Consider the following 11,314-nt stretch of genomic DNA (forward strand, 5'->3'; position numbering starts at 1 on the left):
TAGAGTCGGCGGCAGACGGGAGCGACGGAAGAAAAAAAAAATTTATCCTGTTTAAAATTTAATTAATAAAACATTATTAATAACTTTTTAAATCGTATAATTAAGTTTGGTAATAGTTAAAATCGATGACGTCACGAGTTAAGGCCGGCTTTAAGTAAAAGGCGGTGTTAATTACTGTATTTGACAATTAATCAAGTTTTCATAACTTACATTATTAGGAGGCGAATAGTTAAGGTGTAATAAGAAATTCTCCTACATTTCAATTAAGGGAAGACATAAACAGTGGAAAATGGATCTGTAAATGGTTGAGGGTTAATAGATATTAGACAGTAGTCGCTGCTTCATTATGACGTATATCAAGCGGAGAAAGATCGAGATTGTCAAACGAGAGTCGAGTCGTCGGAAGTCGAGCCCCTTTCTCCTATTTTACACGTTGCTGGAAGTAAAAGAGGTAATTTAATAAAGCACTAGACATTCCGATCTGCTGCAGGTATAATGACAAAGTATGTCGCTGTCGTCTCGCTAAGGGATGTTCAGCAAATGGGATTTCAAAGATAGAGGCCCAGCTTCACGACAAATACCAACGAGTCTTTGATCTGCAGGGACTCGCCGACGTTAATTTATTCTCTCTTCGCTTAGTTTGGGTACGGAAAACACCTTTTTGAAAAGTCTTTTCTTCTCTCTATGAGAATATTTCTATCAACGACTTTCTAGGAATGTCATTCGCCTTCTATTTATAATTATAAAGATCTTGACCCGAGATTATTAAAATGGTGGAATTTTTTAAGATACGAATTCTTTTAGTTTTTCGTTATCGGAACTATTCGGGTATCTCCGGACAGGGGAAAAAAAGGAGAGAGAGAGAGAGAAATAATAATATAATAATAATAATAATAAAGTTTAGTCCTATAGAAGAGGAACCTGATTTCTCCTCCTTTCTTCGATTGGATGAGTTTCTCCAGCGCATCCTTTATTAGAAAAGATGGAGTTTATTCACGTAATTGCACTCTTTTTTTTTATTGAAGTAAGGTTTTTAAAATGCCAAATCGTTATTAAAATCTTAAAATATCGAGAAAAATTCTTAAACATGGAGTATAATTGCTTAATACGATTAAAACAAATAAGTTATTATCACTATAAAAATGTAAACAAAAAGTCACGTAACGTATTAATGACATTTTACGAATTAAAAATTAAAAGCGGATATAAAAAAAAAAAAGAATTGTTGAAGAAAATGGCGAAAAATGTCTGTAAGAAAGAAAATAAAATATATATTGAAGTATAGAAGTGGGGTGAGATAATTACACAATAGCAATAACTACGAGAGTAAACACAATAATTCAAACAAATCAAAATGTAATTTTTTTTTCTTTTTCATCTAGATTTTCGGTAGTTAAACACATAAAAAATTTATTGTAATTATATTGTTATATGGCGGGTGTGAGCGAACGATAGCCTGATGGCCTTTTCCTTTTACTTTGTGATAAAATAAATAAACAATTAGGATAAGTAAACTTGTAATGAAACGATTAAACAAGAATCTTCATTGTTGTTTTCATTTTTTATATTTGCTTTTTTAAAATTAATTTTTGATTTTCTTAATATAAATAAAGATTTATATATAGTATTTTTTAATTTAAATAATTAAAATTTCTCGCCGATCCGTAAAGAAAAATTTGAGCTGTAAAAAAGAAATCATTCTTTTGATACGTGTTTTAAGTAAAAAGACAGTAAAAATGTCCTTATTTTATTGTTTTATTTATTAATTTAGTAAATAGGTATTGTGTAGAAGTATTTAACAGCTTAATATGGAGGAGAATTTAGTGATTATAAACTCTTAAAACCCGGTTAGTTCTTTATAGATAAAGGAGATGAACATATTGGAAATTGTTAAATATGGAAACAACGTAAGATATACGAGACAAACTTGGAGTTAAAGCAGTAAAATAAAAAGAAAAATTCCAATACTCTTATATAGATAACCGAAGATGAAATGTCCCAAGTGAATATAATAACGAGAAAAGGTGGTCTATTCTTTTCTCCATACTTCGTTATATTAGTTATCGACTGAACATTTCCAAGAGAAGATACTTGGCCATATTTTAAAAAGGGGGGAATAAGGGAAGAGAAAAAAAAAAAAAAAACAAAGTTATGTTTACAGAATAGCGCTGAAAGCTTCAACGACAGAATTACGATTTAATGCACCTCGTGGTGTGTCGCGACTTGTGACCTGCATAAACCTTACCCCGTACTCAAAGGTGGATGAATGGCTAGAGAGGGGCCGTTACTATAAATGCTCACCAACTTGATTCCCATTACGGTGGAGGAGAACTTCTAACCTTCTATACTGTCGCCATCTCGGTGACTCGCTGTCACCCTGCTCCTTAATGGAACGACATTAGGCTTGGAGTTTTCCTACAGGACTCTAAAATGAGAATTAATGTCGCTACTTTACAACGACTTTGATGTTGTCTGTATGCCGCATCCTCTCTGCTGCGGGTACCTCGTTCCTTGTCAAGACTGGGCTCGCATTTTCTCAATACAATCAGTTGGGATGCGTAAGATACTACCGACATTTGTTTCCGACAAAATTCCTACATTCGGATGTCATGTAGGACTGGTCCTTCAGGTATGAGTCTGGGTGCGACCGATAACGAAGAGAGATATACGACAGAGAGAGAAGAACGGCGGGAGTCTGACATTGAATAGGGAAAAAGTCGAGAATAATAAATTATCTTATTTTGGAAGAAAAGTATTTCTTCCCCCCCCCGAATTTTATCTCGATTTACTTAGAAGGAAAAAAAAAACAATAATAATAAATGCTATCCTGTATTTTATTATACGTAATTTACCAATTAGCTTCATGGTGAAATTAAATTGCTTTCCCATCATTCGAACTATTAGATCGAGAAATCGAAGGTTACCAAAAATCCGGTGACGTCATCGGGCCTAACCCAATCAAAGTTCTTAATCATGTGGCGAGAATTTAAAATTCGGTTGGTTTCAGCTGAGTGGCTATTTCCGTTCTTTTTCGTCTTTGGAAGAAGAAAATGCAATTTGGTCTGGATGTTGTTGTCATGGTAACCGATCTTTTATCCATCTTCCCGGTAAAGATAACCATAGAAATTACTTGAAATTTTCAGTAAATGTTTTTATTTTAAACTAAATTTAAAGTAAGATTAATGGATTAATTTTTCGATTTTTATTTTCTTTTTATTATTATTATTATTATCGTCATTATTATTATTACAGATGGACATAGGAGGAGAATTTATATCATTAATATTTAAGTTGTCGGCAAAGTACATGCGAAAATGCTAGTAAAACGGGCAGAAAAGAGATTGGAAAGAAAGTGATATATGTATATAGTATTTTGGAATCTTGGTGTTTCTGTTACGATTTTTCTTCCACTGCGTTTATTGCCTTTGGATGTTAGGAATTAAGAGTGGTTGTTGGCCAGCTGCTCACAACACTAAATACGACAGCATTCGGAAGTTAGTGCATCTCAGCTTGGCAAAATGACGCTGAAAAACAGAAGGGAGTAATTCCAATAACCGGGGGAAGAATTCCAATAACCGGGGACCAATTGATTGGTGAAATGTATGGCTAGTAATACAGGGCAACGCACAAAATTGCCCCAATGAAGAAAATGGAGCCATAAAACATGCATAAGTTAGTCTAACCCAAATGCTTCCAGAAGAGTTGACATTTTATTAAAATAATACATCCAACAAGAACAAACTGTCCTCTTTCTAAGAAAGCGGATGACGTTTTTCTACCTTTCGGAAATATTTGATAAGATCTGGAAATAAAAGCTCGTAGCGTGTTATAAAATTAGTTGTCTAACATCTTTACTGGTTCTTTTATAATTTAAATTTTTACCCTTATAAATTTTTTAATTACGACTCCATCATTTCATTAATTTTTCTGCAGGAATTAGTACCCGGGGAAGAAAAAAATGTCGCCCTCTTTTCAGACGGTAAAGATAAAAGCTGGTTAGAAAAACATTAAGAAAATTTAAATAACGTTTAATCCTACCTTTTGATAAAGAACACGAATTCTTAAGTTAGTAGAAAATTTTCAAAAACATTTGATTATTGGACAAATCGACAGGTTCTTTCAAGCGTTCAATTTAATATGAATGGGGGCGAAAAAAGAACGGGGGGTAAAGCTTCTCTTGTTAGCAATCAAAGAGAGTTTGTTGGTGAAAAATATGCAGCCACATCCTCTGATTAAATCGCAAGCAGAGATAATTAAAACTACAGGAAGCAAGTTTTTCCCCCTCTTCTATCCTGTTCCGTCGGAGAGGATAGAATAAAAAAAACTTGCAATTATAAAACGCCGGCATGTAATACTTTTTCTGTTGGTAGGCAGATTACAGGAACCATAATGATTTTCTTCCTTAATTAGTAAACTAGTGCATAACAACGTCAAGTATTGAGTTAAGGGAATCTCCTCTGAATAATTTTTTGTACCATCGCACCTCTTGTAATTAGTACTGAACGAATAAAGTATTATTGAACCAGTTGCACTACGTCGTGTTAAACATTTTAGCCTCTTTTATAACGTCCGATATTCATTTAAAACTAACTCAAATACTCATTTTTGTAGTCGCAACGGGCGAAAAAAAAAAACAATTACAGAATTAAAAAATTCTAAGTTGAAATTCATTGTTTTTACTACAAAGAATATCAATTCCATAAACAAGTTGACGAAAAGAAGCTTGATATTCGGATAACTACCCTTCAGTCGTCTATTTGAGAGAGAAAAAGGGGATATTGTTGGATTGTTCTTGAAAGTACAAGTGCTTTTAGCCAATTTTTCACTTTGTCTTGAAAAATAGTTTGCCAGGACTTCTAATAATCTCCTGAAAAGTCGATCGATAAAGAAGAAAAAAGAGCGACAAACTATGACTGTGATAGGAGACGTATCATTTAGTTTTCAAAATAAAATACCCATTATATTGCTAGCCAGGGAATTCTAGAGATGGTGTTATGTGTCCTGGACACTTCTCCACTATCTTTATATATATATATATATATATACTCTCCCTATATATATACACACTATTTTATCTTATATTTAATAAGCCCACTTTCAAAAAATTTCTCTCCTTAAATTTAGAACATTTCGAGTTAATCACATCATTAATTATTTAATTCTAAAATAAGGTTTACTCTAATTGCTTTTCTATATTATATATATAAGGAAGGAAATTATGTAGAAGAGTGCACAAATTATAAATCTTAATCGATAAAGAGCGATAATCCACTTCACTCCACTGTATAACAGTCATATCATTATATATATTTTTCGAGATATTTTTAAATAAAATAATTTTAGTTCGCTCTCTTAACTGCTTTCAATTATTTGTCCTCCCTATAACGAGATAATTAAATATTATTACGTATTTAATGAACCACATGTTGATGGATTAAAACAGGTGCCCTGTGTTATGTGTGTATATATATATAGTTAATATATACATAAGCATTTCGCTTTTGTAATCAGAAGAGTGATTAAATTTAATTGTTTTTTTTTTTGGGAAGAGGGAAGGAAGAAGAAGAGAAGAAGAACAGGAGAGGGAAAAAAAATCTATTTTAAAAAAATCTAAAATCGATATTTTGGATAAAATATTATTATCTAAATAATTCGTTCGGGTCAATTTTTGAAGCAAGAAAACAACCGAATATATATATATACGTATAAAAAAAAATACTCCCAAAAAAAAGAAGAGAGTCCATCTCGGGATCCCGATTTTTCTGGGTTCACGTGACTGCTTTTTTTAAAGTCACGTGACCGGCATCACCCCTCCGGCTTGACAGGGAGCAGCAGAAGTTACTATAGTAACGGAGAGGGTCATTCACATTCTGGGGAACTTAGGAGAGGATTTTTTTCCCCCCCCACTTGTTTCAGTAAGGTTCTTGCTGCTTGATATTTTTAATTATTGTAAAGAATGAATGAATATATATATATATATATATATATAATATTTTTTCTCTTCTCTCTCTTCCTAGTCGAGTCCAGTAAAGATGAAGGATGACGGATTTCGTTATTGGTTCGAAGATTTATGGTTTCTTGAACGAAATTAACTTAGAAAAATTAAGAAATTTGTTGAGCATCGTATTAAAAAAAAATAATAATAATAATATTCTTTTTTTCTCCCCTTTTCCTTCCTCTAAAAACAAAAAAAAAAATTATCCAAAACATGGCGAGATAAATTAATAATAATTGAATATTAACCGATTATTTATTACAGACTTTCCAAGAGAAAAACACCACCCCAAAACTAATTTTTATATACGAATTTTTCGATTAAACATTTTTCGACTTCCTAAATAATAATTAAAATATTTTTTTTTCTTTATTTAAAAAAAAGGGGGAAAAATCGAAGGATATTTTTTTTTTGCTTAAAAAGATGGCTTTTTTAGCTTCGAAATCGTGTTGTGATCATAAAATAAATATATTTGAAATTTATTAAACGATGCGTTAATCATCAATCATCCTTAAAAATATTTAGCAAATATATTAATATATATATATTTTATTAATAAATAGCAAAAAGAAAGGAAAAGAGGAACACAAATATAATCTTTTTTTACTTAAAATATCAATTAATTAAAATATAAAATTTAAATTTTTTTTGAGCATGCGTGGAATTAACTCTCTTCTACAAAATTTTTAATAAAAGAATAATAATAATAGATTTTTTTCCCTTTGATTCCCCCCTCTTCGAGTTTAAAGGACGTAATTTTGAAAAATGATATAATAAGTAATGTTACCCTAATTGGATAATAGATGGCGCCACTAATGCGAGCAGTATCTCGCTAACACACGTTAATGGCTGGGAGAGAAATGATAACGTTAGGCAGAATACTGGCTGCTGTCTGGACGAGTGAAATACGTTATAAATATTGCTCAGGAATGGTCAAAATGTATGGATGTCAGTACGACACATTGCGAAGAAAAATGAGGCAAACTGTGAAAGATGACTGCTCGCCCGACCGACTCGAGGGACGAGTCTGACAATATTCAATTCCCAAGAACAAAATAGCATTAGTTAAGAGTGTCAATGCGTTGTACTCGGAGCCATACTCGCTTTTATTGTAGTAATATAGATAATAAAGTCTGTAACTATTGCGTTACGCCGCCGGGTGTAACTAGACCCTCTAATGACGTGCTAAATGGTTAACGCCCGAATTAATGAAAGAAAAAAAAATAATAATAATAATAGCAATAATTCTCGCTTAGACGTAAACTAAAATGTTTATAAAGAAATATAACACGGTGTTTTAAAAAATGTACGTGTCTTAGGGGTTAGAAAACGAGTTTGCAAACTTCAGTGAATCTCAATTTGTAAGCCCTATAGATGTAGATAGATTTCGTCTATCGCATCATCTAACTCGGTTTAAGTAACGTTTGGTTGATTACGAGTATCCAAAATTGTGATGTGAATTTTCCCACGGTTCCTATTTTTTTATATATATTTATTTCTTTTTAAATCCGCCGAAATTGGATACGTAGTTTTAGGTCAGTGACCTATCTTATTCCCCTTTAGAACTGTAATGAGCTAGGAGATATCACGTGATTGCTCAGTCTTGCAAACGACCCCGGACAACACGAACATTTGGGCTCTTTTCCCCATCTTCTAGACTGATCGAAAAATCACATCAAAACCTATCTTGAAACAATCGATTTTCAAACAGCAATTTTACTGAAGACTCGCGACTGTGACTTCAATCGGAACTCTTTTCTAAAAAGAAATACTTTTAAAGCCGGACTAAACGGAAAAGAATGGAGATTGGTTTGCGTTAATTGATTCTTCGCAAATTTACTTTTAATTTATCGAAAATATCCTCCCCCTCCCCCGAATCTTTCAGGAATTAAATCGTAATCCCCTTCGCCCTAATCCAACAAATTTAAAGCCCGAAAATTCGGCCGTAATTTTTCGTGTTTACGAAATTACATAATTGGAGGATTAAAAATATTATTAAGTTAATACACCCGGGTAGAAATTTGGAAATTTTAATTTAAGAACAATTAAAATGTTCGGTACAAAGAATGATGTTTTCAAACCATAATACATTACTGTGTTACATAATTCATATCGAGCCATAATTAAGCTAACTTACTATGTTGGTGGTCTAAAAAAGAAAACGTGGATTATTATTATTTTTTGACTAAATATCTAACATTTCGATTGTGAAAGCTTCCAGTAAGTTTGGCCTATTGTTTAGAGGACGATTGTTTATCTCAGTCAGTTTGGTATTCACAGTGTGTTTTCTAAGTAGATCTATCACCTAGCTGACCCTACCGTGTCTAAGTGACAAAATGTGTTATGAATCAGTAGATATTATGAGACTTTCACAGGTTAGAATGGTCGTCTTTAGGACAATTCCTTCTACTGAAAGTCAAAAGGTTCGGAGGGGGAACCGGGAGACAAACAGAAGTCGGGCACACCTGCATCTGACTGTTGAATACGTAGCTATTTGTGGCACAGACTTACCTGTTTGTGGCAGCCAGTTTCACAGACGGGATTGCACGGCGGTCATCTGTTTTCGTGCTGACAACTCGACCCCCGACGACCCGGGGGTGACTACAATTAGTTAGACTGTCAGACAAAATATATTAAATGTGTCAGAAATTATTCTTAGTGTAAAACGGGGCTTTTATTGTCGGGGAAAAAAAGGTGCGGTGGCAGTTAGCTTATGTGTTCGGTTGGACGAAGCTGATGTTAATGATGGCGTCCACAGATCATTAGAGTACTAAAAATCAGCTTCTATGGAGTTCTGTGTAGTTCTGACACCAAAACGCTAACAAGACCAAGTTGGAGCATGCGAAGTATAATGACCTGTTCCACCGACTTGTCTAAAACTTGGGATATTTTCTGCCAGATAAAGAGGAAGATTTTTTCCTTTAAAACCGAGTATTTACTAGAATAGAAATCGCAATTTCACTCTTTACTTATTTTAGAAAATTCTGTTTAAAGCTGCTTTCAAACACTAAACATTTATTTCTCTCTCTAAACTATATTGTATCCGCTCCAATGGTTATAGAGAAATAATGCCATTGTGTTCCCCCTCCAAAAAAAAAATAAGTTTAATCTAGAAAATCTAATTCTAGATTAGAGTCTAGAATGAAAATATATATATACTCATAAAGCCCATCGAAGTATCGACATCTCTTAATAATAATAATTGGTAAGTATTATAATTAAGCGAGGAAATTAGCATGTACACTGTTTAAATTTCGTAGATAAATTCTGAATTTATTTCTACACATGGCCTATGGTTTATTTATCCTTATTAAATGCTGCATATCTAGCTACGTAATAAGAAAACGGTCATAAAATAATTTAAAGCGTCTTGCATTAATAAATATATAACATTTTTAAAATGAATACTTCATAGTCTCATTAAATAAGCATTGAGATGAATTATTAAACACTTCTGCAAGAACGTATCACCAAAAGATAAAATTATTCATTCATAAAATTAAAAACTGGAATTGTTAAAAATACATATGTATAACAAACGAATAATTTAAAATATGTGTACAACAATTATCTCGGCTCGGTTCTAAAACGTTGGGTCCTATAGGATACGTGCCGAGAAATTGGATAAATTTCATTTTTGCCATTAATATCGTCATTAAGTTATTTATTATATTAAGAAATCAAGGAGTGAACTTAGTTTTCCAGTTGTTTGACAGAACACGAAATAATGACAAAGGACACCAGATGGCAGAATTGATCACTTTATATCCCTTATAACTTCATTAAATGCTTCGAAAAAAATAATAATAATAACTCGTAAAAGTGTATTTTTCATTGGAATAATATTAAAAATAAGAGAAATTTTTCTTAAAGTTTAACACGAAAACACATCAATATAAAGGCGAAAAATTTGGGGATTTGTCTAAAAAGATTCGAGTTGTGAAGAAAGATTCAACAGCTTGTTACAGACACATAAACCTCACCTACAGTAGTCAACCAATGAATTATTTTGGTCGTTTTGTTATCCCTTATTGTGTCCAACTTTTGTTATATTCTCTCCCCTAAGACTTAAATGAATGAATTCTGCCCCACTCACCGCTGGTATACACAGGTGGTGCTTAGCTTCGGGAATAGTCTGTCCCAAGGAAAACCACCTTATGTTACCTTTCCTCGAATAAAAATACTTTCTCCTCTTAAATATATATTCTTTTCTTTTTTGTCTTGTTTAAATTTTTCTATAATTCTTTCTCGACAGAAGAGAAAAAGAATTATACGTCTAAACGTCGTAATATTATTTAAATTTATCTAACACCAAGTCTTATTACTGTTTATCTTTAGTCACACAGCCAATTTTAAGTAAACAATTGAGAGAACCACAAAATATTTATAAAGATTATTTACAGAATTTTATGCTTAAGAAACGTCTCTTTTGTCTTCTAATAACGAAAAAAAAAGGGATAAACCCCCTTTTCTCCCCCTTTAACCTATTCTAAATTTAGAAAACATTAATTACGGTAAGTTTATGGAAAAATCTATGGTAATTTTGAAATAAATAATAAATTTAGTAGCTTACAAAATTAAATCATTTAAAAGGGAATTATAACCCACCCCCCACTCTGTGTTTTTTCCCTGAGAAAATAATAAATAAATAGATAAATTTTCCCTCGAGGTTCCTCCTCCTTTTCTTTTTTTATTTAATAATTTAATTATATAATTTGATTTTTAAAAAAGAAATTTGCTGACTTTAATTAATGATGATTAAGAGAAAAATATAAAGACATTTCCTAACTTACGATAGTAAATAAAGGACGTGAAAGTTTAAAGAAATTTTAAAGCGGCTGCAGTGTCTGTCCAGCTTCTTATGCATTCTGACTCGAGAAGTCCTGGTTACATATGCAAATTTTCTACTTTCCTTTCACCAATAGGAAGAAGTGGTCTCCGCCTTCTCTCCAAAGAGGAAGAAAATTTCAACCTATTGCAAAGGTCTGTGTAAAGTATTGATCGCCTACGTGAAAGAACTGTACGTAATACTACAATACAGTTACTTTAAAACGCTTCAATTCCTTTAGAAAATTATTAAATTCGTTTAAATCTTTGATTTAAATATATGTACACGAATATAATTACATTTTACTTATGTATATACTTACAATATTAATATAATTAATATAGAAATTATAATATTTAAATATGTAATTTATCACATGGATCAATAGAAAATGTTTAATTATTATCTTTTAAATATTTTCTTATATTTTACATAAATATAATTCATTCTAAATATTCTAAAGAATATTAAGAAGTAAATTATATTTTTTA

General features: G+C 31.9%; 1 protein-coding gene and 1 long non-coding RNA gene across 3 annotated transcripts in view; one reads left to right on the forward strand and one right to left on the reverse strand.

Moving 5' to 3' along the window:
• The window catches only part of LOC136971600 (uncharacterized), a 63,876-nt gene extending 52,922 nt beyond the window's left edge, over positions 1-10,954 (reverse strand). The window contains exon 1 of one of the 2 annotated variants that reach the window (XM_067266068.1): positions 10,789-10,954. The gene's annotated coding sequence lies outside the window, so the exon portion shown is untranslated. Of the gene's footprint in view, positions 1-10,738; positions 10,757-10,788 lie in introns of those variants that run through there. The other variant, XM_067266069.1, reaches the window with a different exon arrangement.
• Positions 5,711-6,151, forward strand: LOC136971601 (uncharacterized). The gene is made up of 2 exons (XR_010880188.1): positions 5,711-5,915; positions 6,018-6,151. It is a non-coding gene; the product is annotated as an uncharacterized lncRNA (long non-coding RNA).
• Positions 10,955-11,314: the final 360 nt, after the last annotated feature.

Source organism: Centruroides vittatus, unplaced genomic scaffold, assembly GCF_030686945.1.
Source record: "Centruroides vittatus isolate TY-2023 unplaced genomic scaffold, ASM3068694v2 contig_2634, whole genome shotgun sequence".
Classification (NCBI taxonomy): Eukaryota; Metazoa; Arthropoda; class Arachnida; order Scorpiones; family Buthidae; genus Centruroides; species Centruroides vittatus.